At 37.0% G+C, this 10,464-nt stretch overlaps 1 long non-coding RNA gene across 1 annotated transcript in view; it reads right to left on the bottom strand.

Moving 5' to 3' along the window:
• Positions 1-5,735: 5,735 nt before the first annotated feature.
• Positions 5,736-10,464, bottom strand: part of LOC132652197 (uncharacterized) — a 43,285-nt gene continuing 38,556 nt past the window's right edge. Inside the window, exons 4-5 of the long non-coding RNA XR_009589675.1 lie at positions 7,421-7,579; positions 5,736-5,944 (exon numbers count right to left, since the gene is read on the bottom strand). This is a non-coding gene — a long non-coding RNA (uncharacterized LOC132652197). The remainder of the gene's footprint in view (positions 5,945-7,420; positions 7,580-10,464) is intronic.

Below are 10,464 nucleotides of genomic sequence, written 5' to 3'. Positions count from 1 at the left end.
ATTTAGGAGTGTTCAGAAAAAAAAGTCACAGATATGATTATTGTCACAATGGATCCTCTCCTTCATCTCACACACATATGTTTTTCTACTTATCATTGCATATATTTCATTTATAAATATATGGTATTCATCTTATATGTTATGCCAAGGTTTTAAACATTGTAATCTAAACAAATTCTATGAGTCATAAGTTACCAATGTGGTATGACATTCTATTTATGAACTGAAAACAGTTTATATGTTTTTGAAATTATTATGTGAGAAGGTTGTGTTTATTTTCTTGGTTGTTGGTTCCCCATAGCATTATAGTCACGTAAATTAATATGATTTTATTTCCCTAAAGGGTATCATCTATGCTATTCATTCATTCTGAAACAGAAAAAGTCAAAGAAAAAGGAGTATAATTTTTCACTGTGACTTTCTAGAATTTGCTTAGCATCCTGAATTCTCACATTAGCTTTTTCTCTTCAGTTCCATTTATAGTATTTCAAAACTGCTGAGAAATTATCTTCTCAAAGAAAATAAGTTCATATTCTTAATAGCTATGCTCAGACAAGGATACTAATTTATGCCTCACAGAATTCTTCTAAAGATAAAATGAACTGTCTTGTCTCTCCAATTACTCTGGCAATTCCTTGAGAATAAAAATCCTTCTCTCTGCTCTCTTTCCCTTTACACTGTGCACTGTGCCAGAAAAACAGTTTTCTCATATTTTTTAAATACCTACAAATTGCTGGCAGCCAATGAAAATCAATGCAGGCATCTTCTATTTCTCAACATTTAATTCTTAAATTTTTCAGGGAATAAAACAAGGTAGATGCTACAATGAGGATAGTGAGGGAACGTTTCATTGCTGTGTGGCAGGACTCAGAGTTCAAATAATGTGGAAGGATAACCCTTGTGCTGTATAGAAAGGAGATTGTTCCATGGGGAGAGAGACAAACTGAGCAGGGAAACATGGCATCCATACAGGAAGCAAGAAGAAACAGAGATAGGATGTTGCCTACACACAAGATATTTGACCAAATGAAGGAAAGTAGAGGACCTTGGGAAATGGGATCCATCCCAGATTCAAGACACTGAGAGTACAAGAGAACTCAGAAAGTTGGAAAGTGCACACAGAACAATGGGAAAATTTCAAAAGCCAAAAAAAAAAAAAAAAATCCAGAAAGTAAGAAGGGTTAGTATAACTAATTCAGCCAAGCAAAGACCTGCACCAAGGAAACGGAGGCATCAATGGTTTGGAACATGAAATGAAAGGAGAAGAAGTAACCAGCATTGCAGGTTAATAAAACTATAGGAATAAGGGGAAAGTCTGAAGAAACAGGGTATGATTCTATAATATTACAGAAATACCATAATGCTTATTAATTTTAAAAGGAAAAAACTAATATCTTTTAGGTTTTCTTTGAGACTGGGTTTCTCTGTGTAGCCTCGGTTGTCATGGACTTCCTGTGTAAACCAGTCTGGCCTTGAACTCACAGACATATGCCTGTCTCTGCCTCCCTAAGTGCTGGGATTAAAGGCATGTGCTGCCCTACCCAGCTTGAAGAAGCTAATTTTTAAAATTCACACAATTATATGGATTTAATTATAAGAACCACAATTGTGGAGAAATATTACAACATATCAATCATCCCAAAGGTTATCAAGGTTTTGATGTTAAAGTAAATCCAGAGAAATCAGAAAACTTGGAATGGACATATGGATTGGATATGTCACGTAGCAAGGCAACTTTATGAATTTATCATACTGTCACAAATGCTATACCTATACTTAATGAGATCAAGAACTATTTTTTTTGTATATCAATAAACATTGTTCTTGTTTAATTACTAAAATCAGATCTTCATTGACAATATATTTTGGTAAATACAATTAAAAATTTTGAGTAGAATTTTTACTAATCATTTTTTTTTCAGGTGCTTCTTTTTTTTTTTTTTTTCAATGCAGTTTATTCAGGAACCTTGAACAATCATCTGACCCTGGGGAAAGCCAGCCCACAGCTTAAATAGCCTCTGGGTAGCCAACCCCAGCATGCCATGTGGGCAATGCAGATAGGTCCACATACATGGAAGCAAGCCAGATCTTTGGCCTTAGCCAAATGTGGAATTGTTCGTGACAGAGAGCACTCACCATCGGGAAGGTGGAAGGCGGAAACCAGCTCCATCTTTAAGGCGCAGCATTCCGCAGCTCTCTACAGTTCCCCCTTTTTTGTTTTAGACGCCAATCAGATTATGTCAGAGGCAGTCCCTCTTCACATTACTATGTAACCCAATTGGACTCTGAACTGCCCTGGGCTACATCTGTGCAGGGGTTCTGGGTTATCTCTATGAATAGTCCTTGGTTGGAGTCTGAGTCTCTGGGAAGTTCCCTGTGTTCAAATTTTCTTGTTCTGTTGCTCTCCTTGTGGAGACCCTGTCCTCTCCAGCTCTTACTATTTCCCAGTTCTTACATAAAATTCCATTCATTCAAGAACTATTTTTTACTGTGCGACCCCAACTTTGAAATTGAAGACCCATTTGAGACTCCACTACTAGAGCCTGACATAGGATCTGGGCTTATGCTAAGACAGACTTCAACAATCAAAGCAGATGCTGAGACTTATGGCCAACTGTTGGGCAGAGTGCATGGAATCCTATGCAAGAAGTGAGAAATAGTAAGAGCTGGAGAGGATGTGAACCACACAAGGAGAGCAACAGAACCAGAAAACTTGAACACAGGGAACTTTCCAGAGACTCATACTCCAACCAAGGACTATTCATGGAGATAACCTAGAACCTCTGCACAGATGTAGCACATGATAGTTCAGTGTCCAAGTGGGTTACATAGTAAAGGGAAAAGGGACTGCTTCTGACATATCTGATTGGCCTGCTCTTTGATAACCTCCCCCTGAGGGGGGAGCAGCCTTACCAGGCCACAGAAGATGACAATGCAGCCACTCCTGAGGTGATCTGATAGACTAAGATCAGAAGGAAGGAGAAGAGGACCTCCCCTATCAGTGGACTTGGGGAAGGGCATGCATGAGGAAGGGGGAGGGAGAGTGGGCTCTGGAGGGTAGGAGGGAGGGGCTTATGGGGGAATACAAAATTAATAAAGTGTAATTAATAGTAAAAAAATTTTTTTTAAAAAGGAATAGGCCTGAATTCTCATTTTCCAGAAATTGATTGGCATTTGTTGGAAACCAAACAAACAAACAAAGAAAATGGGAAGCCAAACAGGCTGCCTGACTGTCTGAGGACCATCTAGCAAAATAAGAAGGTTGTTTAACTGTTGGGTTAGAAATGGTCTGTCTTATGATTAACTCATGATTGCTGACCAGCTCAAAAGTTGTCTGCCTTTTGAATGCTCCAAACATGCTAGAGATTACCTAACTCATCCTGGAATCCCCCTGAGTACCTTAAAAAAAAAAAAAAACTTCCTGCCCAATTTGGGGTTCTTCCTCATTTTGCTTTGCATAGGTGAGGACCCCAGTGTACTAGATTTCTGCAGAATAAAGTGCTCTTTGCTGTTTGTATACTATTTGAGTGTGGGGTGTTTTATTCAGTGAACTCCAGATCCTTACAATACATCTATCTACCTATGTATATTCGAAAATATTGGCTACCAGGTTGGTGACTTATCTCAGACGAAACCCACACAAACACACACGCTCACACACATGTTCATATTCTTAAATAACCGTCATGTAAGTTGATGATTGCTACAAAACAAAGACAAAGAGCACAGCTTACTATCATTGATGAGCACTGCGATAAGCTACCATAAAATTAAAGTCTGTACACATGGACCAAACAAAAACCACAAGAGGAATATTATTAATAGTGTACACTGACACTCTTCCAGAAAAGCTATGTTTGAATGTAAAATAAATTAACCACTAAGAATTAAAACCTAAACAATTTATTTGGGGAAAGCAATTGTTACATTGCTTCTATAAGGTGTGTGACATGTTTTGATTCTTGGTTTTATTTTCTTTGAACCAGAGGAAAGAACAGATCTGTGTCAATTCATTTCACTGGTACTTAAAATTAACCTTCTTTACTGATTGCCCAAGTAGCGAGTGCTCATGAATAGCATCCTGGTGTGATATGTCTTTGCCTGACCTGTTTAAATCTTTTTACAAACTATCCGGTATTAAACTGTGTTTAAAATGCAGGAGAAGGGTCTCAGTCAGTGTTTAAGATTATTTGCTGTTCTATACTGAGACCAGATTTCAGATGCTAGCAACAGTGTCAGAGGCTCACTAATATAAATGATCACAGCAATTCTAGCCTTCTGGGGCACTCCCACATATACATGTGCACACATTCACACAGACACACACGTAAATAGTAAACTGAAAGTAAATGTTAAAAGGCACAGGCACAGGAGATTTCATAGGTTGTTTGGCAGCCTAGCGTTCACAGGAACAACTTTCAGTGGAAGTGATGAGCTGTGCCAGGGAACATCGCATTCCCAAGTGAGTGTGAGGACAAAAGCAGAGAGGAGATTGTCTATGTTCAGTCAAAAGAGGAAACACAAATTAAAATGGACATGACAGAGTCTATGTGCTGTACATGGTCTTTTGTACTCAGCCTCTTCCATGAATCTGCCTTTCCCACAGAGGTGTCAACACGAGAACTTCATACTCTAAGGCTTGCCATGGCTAGAGTTCATAGAGCAGAACAGTATCAAAAGAGACTGTCACCCAAGGCTCAGCTTGTTTAATTAAATGCTCTTCTCAGAATGTGAAATTAGAGCAAGTAGAGTATCCATATCTTATGAGAAAAGCTGGACAGAGGAGTGTCAAAAACTATCCCTAAGAAAAAGGGAAAGAGAAGGAACAATGACATAAATCCAGGCATAAAGAAAATCAATCTCTCCAAGATTGCCACACTCTACAAGGTCAGTTCCTGTCCCAACACACCTTCTATTCCTGGCTTTTGTGGCATATTTGTGTACCTTTTCAAAGCAAAATTTGTGTGTGTGTTGTAGCTATTTTAAGTAAGTTATGTTATTCATAATCAAAGTATTGTTAGTGAAAAAGTGATAAAAGTGCAGTCAACATCCACCAAATTCAAAGACAATAATTAACATAGAAGTAATATATAAAACTGTAGCTTATTTGAAAACATAGTTAAAGATGAGGAGACGGAGACGACTTGGCTCTGGGAGCATGAATGTTTTGGGCTGCTCTTTTTTATACAGTGTCTAATGAACAGTAATGAACATTAAGGAAGGAGAAAAAAAACATAAAAACATGTTCACCCAGCATCTAGTACGCAAGGGTGTTTGAAAGACCAAAGGAGCCATCAACTCTGTTGAATGCCAGTGGTAGTTCTGTTAAATGAAGACAAAAATGATCATTAGATTTAACTATCTTAAAGTCATTTGGCAAGTAGAATTGAAATCATCTCAGTAAATCTCTCTCCTACCAAATATCATTTCTACTTAATGAAAATGGTCCTTTATTACAAAGTGATTACACAACTTCTTATTAATAAATTCATGTCTTCATCTATCATGTCAACAGATTATTTTAGGTTAGGAAAAATGATGTGATTAAATTAGTTTTAAAATGGTAATTATATTTTCTTTCTTCACCATTATCTTCAAGTTTGAGCGAAGCTTAATTCTACAATCTTCCTTTTTATTTTACCCCTTTTTTAAGTGACCTCTAAACCAATAGATGCCCTTTGATGATACAAACGGGTTCCTTTTTTCCCAATTTACAGTAAATTTTAAGTGGTACATTGTGTCTTTCCTTCCAAAGGCATTTGTATTTTGAAAGAGAATCAATGATTAAAAGTTTTAATACATACTGTTTCCTGGGAATGCTGAAGTTTTATTCATTCCTCTATTTTTGTTGCTTCTTTGTTTGACATGTGTAAAGACTTGAGTTGCAAAATAATCAGTGGACTAATACTATACTGGGCCATTTACAATTAATTGTGGAATAATTCTGTGCAAAGACAGGAAGCCAAGAGCTAGTTACCACAGTAATGAAAATTCAGTCTTGAGATGCATTACCAAAGTCTGCAAGATGATGACAATGGTGATGATGATAATGATGTTTTTGAAATAGAATTTCATGGAACATATTAGTCTGGAATTTACTATAGACAAAATGAACTTGAAGTTTTAAGCTTTTTTCCCTGTTTCCAAAGTGCTGGCATTATGGGTATGTACAGTCATACCTAGTTTACAAGATGCTAGGAATTGAACCTGGGATCCATTAGACCCAGCCTTACTAGGAACGTTAACTAATCTGTGTCATTTTTTTGATAGACCATTGGCACGTTATCATCAGAGCTTCTTTTTTATGAAATTTGGTAGTGAAAATGAAGGTTACCACAGCTCAGTTCAATATATTTTTTTTCCTTCTTGGGAAAAGTCTTCTCTTTCTACTCACTGCCAAAGAGTGATGCAGCTCACTTATACACAAATAACCAAAGGCAAGCAAAGTATCATTTGAAGTTTAATCAAGCAATGAGTTTGGTTATGTGGCAGGAAGTACTAATCACCATCTGAAGATCTTGCTTACAGTACTACCAATATCACTGAGCATCTCAAAATGGCTTCAAGATTGAGTGTTTTTCATAGGCATGTTCCACAAAGTAGTTATGTGCACGTGTGTGCATTTCCTGTTTATTGCACTGTAACTCTGAGTCAGACTTGAGAGAGAGGATAATTGTAGGATCCAGTCATGAGTCTAAAATTTTTCCACAATTTTAGAAGACCCAGCACATATGTTACTTATTATGTAGGATGCTAGTATTTAAGTTTATTTAAGAAAATTATAAAAATCCATATAGGAAATCAGAAACAGCATTTCAGAGTGCAGTGAGGGCACATACATACACACACACCAAAGAACAAACAAACAAACAAAACACCCAAAGCTTTGCCATTAAACACTTTGTGATTAGTACTAACTAAAGTTTATTTTCACTAAATGAAAAGAAGATCCCATAATAAATATGCTTTCTTTGAGGTTATAATATTATTGCATCATTTATCCTTTCCACTTCCCCTCTTCAAACCCTGCCATATACCACTCCTTGCTCTTTTTCAGATTCACTTTTATTAATTGTTGTTACATGCATAAATGTAGATATATATACATATATATTCCAAAATACAAATTAGTCTGTGTAATATTACTTGTATATATGTTTTTAGGGTTGACCATTTGGTACTGAATAATAATTGATGTGCTCTTTCCTGGGGAAAGACTGTTTCTCTCATTATCAGCATTCTATAGTTTGTACTTCTTCAGGTAGAGTTGGGACCCATGTGTTTTCCACTGTTTATGTTCTCATGTCTGTTCTTGTCATCTTTGTTCAGCTCTTGTTTAAGCACACATGTTAGTGAGACATTAAGGATACAGCTTCTGACATTACTAAAAGACACAACCTCACAAACTCTTATAACGTACCTTTATTTATTTATTTTTTTCTTCAATGCTCCCTGAACTTAGGTGCAAGAATGGGTCTGGAATCTAAAGTTCAGAATTTGATTGGTGGTTGTTTTCTGTAGTGGTCTTTGTCAGTTTCAAAGAGATGTTTTCTTGATGAGAGGTGAAGACTAAATTTATCTGTGAATATAAAGACAAATGTTTAGATTAAAGTTATGGATTATGTTGCTTTCATAAATGGTGGTAGTAGGTAAACTCTAAGATCCATGACTTACTAACATTGAGTGACTGGCTAGGATTTCAGTACCAGGCATGGTAGCTCTCTTTTTGAGTGGGTCTTAAGTCCAGTTAGAAAGCTTCTGGTTACCATCAGAGTATGCACACCACTAATTTATCCTTAGGATTTTTGTGTCATGCAGGTCATTGTTGTGGTTCATAGGCATCATAGCTGGGTAGGACTGTTAATGCTTCCATCTTTGGAAGCTTCCATGGCAACTGACCTGAATTCTTGCTAACACCTAGCTTTCTAGTTAGATTTCTGTTTTTAAAATGCAGAGTTGTTCTGGTTTGTCACAAATAATAGTTTTTTTTAAATCTCTTTTTGTTAAGAACATTAAATTAGCAAGTAAAAATTATTCTAAAATCAAAAAAGATAATTAACTTATTTGTTACCTAAAAGAAGTTTGTTTGTTTTAAGTTGTCCACATTCAGAGATTATTCTGCTGAAACAATGTCTATGCTTGTTGTAAAAACACTTGAAAATATAGTCTCTGGGGGTTTCATACACTAAGTGATATTTGTCAATAACTTAATTGACTTTCAGAAGAAATAAAAAAAATAAATGTTACTAGTAAAGCCACAATATTTATCTAATTTCTTCTTCAAGTTCATTTGGAATAACAGCTTCTAAGAAATTTTTGTTATATGTCTAATTCAGAAGTTTGGAACCTAATATTGTGCTCAAATGGTTTTATACTTAAGAAAAGTAAAACTGTCATGATACCTAATTACGATGTGGCAGATGGGGGAGGCACAATGGCAGGCCCATGGCAAGGTACACCCTTCTGAGGAATTGCATGCCAAACAACAGATCTAGTATAAGGAAGTTTATTGGAGAAGGGAGGAATGAGGGCGTAGCAACAGTGGGTGAGCCATGAGGTCAGCAAAAGGAGCAGAGAGAGAGAGAGAAAAGGGGTGCCAAGGACAGAGAGAAACAGTGGGAACAGTGAGAACAGAGAGAGGTTGTAACAAAGAGAGAAACAGAGAGGGATGAAGAGAGAGAAGAGAGAGAAAGAGATGGGGCGGCCAGGGTCTTTATATCCAGCACACACCTGGTGCACCTGGCCTTGGCTATGACTCTGAAGGCAGGACAGCTGAATTGCCGGTATGCTAACAAAAAAACTACTGAGTTATTTATTTTAAGTAATTTAATGACTGAATTAAAAATAACCCAATGGATATTCTGCACTATAAAAGTACTGTATGATTCGTATCAACTACATCAAAAATATAGAATTATAATGGGTTATGTAACTGGAAAAGAAAAGAATATAGATAATTGACTATTCCTGGAAATGAGGCAAAAAGAAAGATTAGGGCATATGCAAATGTGAGGAAAGATGATTTAAGGTAGTATTCAATAGCCTTACATCTTGTCCTGAATAAAGTCAAAACAGCAACAAAGAATGTACCTCTGTACACTCTTTCTTTTTTTGACCTTAGCTGAGGGAAGAATCTGCCTCCAGAAACTCTAACTACAAGCTAACCTTCATTTAACCTTCCGCCTTCATTCTGCCTGCCCAAGAGGTTCACAAAACGTCAACACATTTTATGTAGACTAGCCCCTGACCGGTAGTGCTGCTAAGCATATGGCTCAAAGCAAAAATTAGAATCTTATTGTAGACACACACTTTTAAAACAGGACTCTCAAATGCCCATGCTATATGGTTCCCAACTCTATGATCTCATAGTCATAAAATGCACAACAAGATGAGGTGAGGGATTAAATATAACTGCACAAATAGCTGCGCCAGGCATGTAAAATTAGAGTTCTATAAAAATGTCAAGAATTTTAAGTATCAGCATAGGCTCTGTATATATAAACGCATCTAAAAGATACTTTGGAATTTATTGCAACTAGATAAAATAAGACTGTATTAACTGAGTGTGGGATCTTTTGTTTAAATGATAATGCTTTATCTTATTCGGGGTGGCCTGAAATATGTGGGTAAGTGGTCCTCTATCTCAGCCTATGGAATGGCCGGGACAACAATGTGAACCACTACATGCAGCTCGATGGATACTTTATGCCAGAAACTCAAAGATCCAGGGAGAAATAAACTAATATAATTAAAAAATACACTAACACAAAGAAAAGAAAGTGGTAGGTGACAGGAATTCTTCCACCAATGAAATGAGCCAATTCAAGCTAGATTAGAGTTTATGAATTTAGGTTTATTGGGAGCAACTCTCCAATGGTTCACTGCTCCCAAGGAATGGAGCCAGGGAAGATAGAACAGTGAGGGGCAGAGAGAGAAACTGCAAGTGAAGAGAGAGAGAGGAGAGAGGGAAAGCAGAGAGAGGGAGGGAGACGAGAGAGAAAGAGAGAGGCAGAGGCAGAACCAAAATGTCTGGATTATCTATGGAAGCCTCCTGGGCCAAAAAGTTCAGGTATAAGCCATGCCCTATAATAGGTAAGGACAAAAGGCTGTTGGGAGAACCTGGAGGCCAGGTCTGTTTTTCTTCGGTATGTAAATAAGGTACTTCAGCCCTTTGTCATGGGTCTAAATAACAAAGGTAGGATCCCATGCTTTAGTGGATTGTGGTGGGTGGGTCTCTGCAGACATCACAAAAATCAGGGAAACAAACACATCTGAAAGAGGAGAGAATGAAAACTCAGTACAGCTAGACTTGGTGAGTCAGACTGGATCAAAACTTCTAGAGAATCGGATCCCATTGTTTAATTCTTAGACATTTATACACAGTAAAACTTTGTGCAAAAAGTGACAGTTCTCATAATATAGCGTCAGAGATGGCTTCAGGAATTTTTCTTTCAAAATACATCA

Source organism: Meriones unguiculatus, chromosome 2 (assembly GCF_030254825.1).
Source record: "Meriones unguiculatus strain TT.TT164.6M chromosome 2, Bangor_MerUng_6.1, whole genome shotgun sequence".
Classification (NCBI taxonomy): Eukaryota; Metazoa; Chordata; class Mammalia; order Rodentia; family Muridae; genus Meriones; species Meriones unguiculatus.
Note: the sequence above shows the minus strand (reverse complement) of the source record. Positions and strands in the feature narration are given on the sequence as shown.